This window comes from Lactuca virosa, chromosome 3, assembly GCF_052849685.1.
Source record: "Lactuca virosa cultivar CGN04683 chromosome 3, Lactuca_virosa_CGN04683_v6, whole genome shotgun sequence".
In the NCBI taxonomy this organism is placed as follows: Eukaryota; Viridiplantae; Streptophyta; class Magnoliopsida; order Asterales; family Asteraceae; genus Lactuca; species Lactuca virosa.
The window spans coordinates 116,152,773-116,156,298 of NC_136428.1; positions in this window are offsets into that span (position 1 = coordinate 116,152,773).

Sequence of the window (3,526 nt, forward strand, 5' to 3'; positions counted from 1 at the left end):
CAGTGAAAAACTTATGAAAGCCTTACGAACTACCGATAAAAACAAACATAATATAATATACACATAAGAACCCTAATATAATCAAATAAAACCAAGAATATAATATAATTAATACCTGCAAACTGCTTAGTTTATTACAGATTCAACCTTTTCGATGCCGACAAACGGCGACCGGCGAAAACAAAGAAACGGCTTTTCTTGAACGACAACTAAGGAAGACAATAAGTCATCGTTTGGAAAGAAGAATCACGTTGATATTGTTGGAGATTTTTATCTCGTTTTAATATATATTTAAAAAAAATAAATAAGGGCATATATGTCAAAACAATTACTTTTAAGTGGATGGATAAAAAAGAGAAGTGAATATATCACCTCCCATTAAATAGTAGCAAGTCTAAGTTCCATTAGGCGACCTAAGACAAGACAAAACATATTAATGTGATAAGAAAATTCTCATAAAAAAAGGTGAAACAAGGGATACGTTTTCGATCTTTTGTATGTGTAAAAGATGTGAATGTGTGTTAGACTGTGTCTTTTTTATTTGCATGTATTATCTTTATACCGTATTTATTATGTTTATAGCGTAGTGTATAATGATTTGACCTATAGGCCAAAGGCCTAGTCGTAAGGAGTGATTATTTCAATTGAGAGGTTATTGATTAAGTTTCATTGAAGATATAGGTGGTAATTTAAAAATAGTTTACTTTGAATAGCATAACCTAACAATTTTAAACAATGACTTACTTGGTTTTACATAGTTCTATATCTACATTGTTAGCCTTTTTTTTATGATCAGTTTTGTAAGGTGATATGTGTCTTAAGCAATGAACAGGTACTTTTTACATGATTTTTAGGAGGTTATCATGTCCATAAAAGCATATGGTATGAGCAACTTGAAGTGGTGTTATAACAAGAAGCAACAAGAAGAGGGGGTGGTGTTCATGGTGTTATAACACCCGTTAAGAGGAGAGAGATAGAGAGAGAGAATTTGTGCAGCCAATAGAAGATCACGTTTCATCTAGTCATCGCCACAACAAGAAGCAACACAACTAGATACAACAAGAAGGGGGGGTGGTGTTCATCTTGTTATGACTAAGTTATGAGGTGCCACATCAGCAATAATAGCATTTCTCGTTGCCCATATCATATGCTCTAAGCTTTAGAACTTTATTACATAGGAACATGTGCCTGTCACATTATTTCTTAGGACGTTATTAGGTCTGTTAAGTTGTATAAGGAGACTGTTTTTTATTTTGGAAAAGGCAAATATCATTAAAGGTCAATGATTTGCAAGCAACTAAATCGAGACAGAAAACAGTATATAAAATTTAAACGAAAAAGAAGCAAGGGGAGTGAAAGATATAATGTCAAATTTGCTTTCATATATGACCTCCATCATAAAAGCATACACCGGGCTAATCCAAAAGAAGCTACAAGGCATAAATTTTTTTTCCAAAAACTAACCAAATTATAACCTCTTGTGCCAAAAATATACAAAAAAAATCCATTTTTCCAAAAAAGGCCATCAAGTCTACATAGATGCATATGAAGACTCGTCATTCCTTTTGCGAACTAATATTTTATCGGTCTTTCTTGTTTTTTTTGTCCAGAATTTTATTTTTCTTTGAAAAAAAATTCTGAAAATACCAAAATTTATTAAAATCTATTAAATAGCATGATTATGAAAATTTGAAAAAAAATATATATTCCTTTTAAAATTTTTTATTTTTATAAAAACCAAAAAAAAATCTCCAAAAACCATGAAAATACAATGGATACTTAAACTCACTATACTAGTATGTTTGTTAAAAAAATAATAAGTTGTTTTAACTATTTGTATTTTAATTTTAAGATATACTAGTTTTTATAAAATATAACAAGATATTTTGTTTTCTCCAAATTCAAAAAAATAAATAATAATAATAAATAAATAAATAAATAAATGAGTATAACACCCGTTTTCCTAGATGAATCGAATTAGGGTTTCAAAGAGTAAAAAATGTTGGATTTTGGAAGAATGGAGCCTCACGACGTGACCTTTGAGTGGTCACGACGTGAGATGAGTTTATATGAAAACTTTTGCTCAGGACTGGTCTCACGACGTGAGACATAGAGGCTCACGACATGAGAACTGATGCAGCCCAAGCCCATGATCTTTTAGGGTTTCCTTCGTATGTAAGCACCTCTAAACCCATTTTAGGTTTCATTGTCAGCCTCCAAACCCTCTTTCACCTCAGAAAACCCTAGCCTTCATCCCTTGCTTGATTCTTGGTCATTTTGGAGCCTTTCTTGGTTTAAAGAAGAAGAGAAGAAGAAGAGGAAGAAGAGAAGAAGAAGAAGAAGAAGGTGATCTTTTGAAGAGGTTTGCAAGGAATCATCATCATCATCACTTCATATTGTTTCTGGACCCTTGTAAGTGTCAACGCTTCCACCTTTATTGTTGTTTGTGGCTAGATCTAAGTTTTGTCCCACTTTTCTCCTTGGTTGAGCCAGTTTGAATGAATGGAAACCATAAAGTTGGCAACTTTATGGGTTATAAAGGTCCTTAGAGCGCCATGAAGTTCAGATCTAGTGAATGGTTGGGTTTTGGAACCTTGCATGAAAGTTGGATGATCTTTTCTTCATTATTGGTCCCAAATGAGATCTAGACATGTATTGGACATACATGTCCATAAAGCATCGACTTTTAAGTGTTTTAGGGAGTTATAAGGACTTCTGGAAAGTTAGAGTAAAAGTCTTAATGGGTTAAGGACTTAAATTGTTGGATTTAGGGCTTCAAATTGTGCTCACAGCATGATGGTTGAATGACCTTTTTTTTGTTAAGCTTCTTGGAGCTCACGGTGTGAGAGGAGGATGCTCACCATGTGAGATCAGCTCCAGTGACTTTTGATGTCTGAGTTGACTGAGTTGAGTTGAGATGAGTTGGAATCGGACCGAGTGAGCTCTCACGACGTGGCCAAGGGTTGGTCACGACGTGAGGCTAAATAATTGACATTATGGGTCGTTGACTTTTGACTTGGGTTGACTTTTGGCCAAGATGTATGTAGTCTAAGGTTGGACCATGTATGTTGTGATAGGAGTGTTGTAATGGCGGTTGCATGGCTTTGAGGTGAGTGTTAGTCGGCTTTGTGATTCAGGTGAGTCTCCTCACTGTACCCGTGGGTCGAAGGCACCAATGTCGGCCCACTATGATTTATTATATGCTAGTTGTCTTTATGACTCTTGCATGGTATGCTAGGCTAGGCCCATTGTATGACGGGCTAGTCCCATTGTATGACAAGCTAGGCTCATTTGTATGCTAGGCTAGGCCCATGGATTAGGAAGGGCTAGGCCCAATGTATGTTATGTTGGATGCTAGTTGTCTTTTGTGACTCTTGCATTGTATGTTGGGATAGGCCCATTGGTTAGGAAGGGCTAGGCCCATTATTGTGGGATGGGCCCAATGTGAAGGCTAGGCCCACATATATGTATGGTATGTGGTATTTTGGGGAACTCGCTAAGCTTTGTGCTTACGGTTTCATGTTTA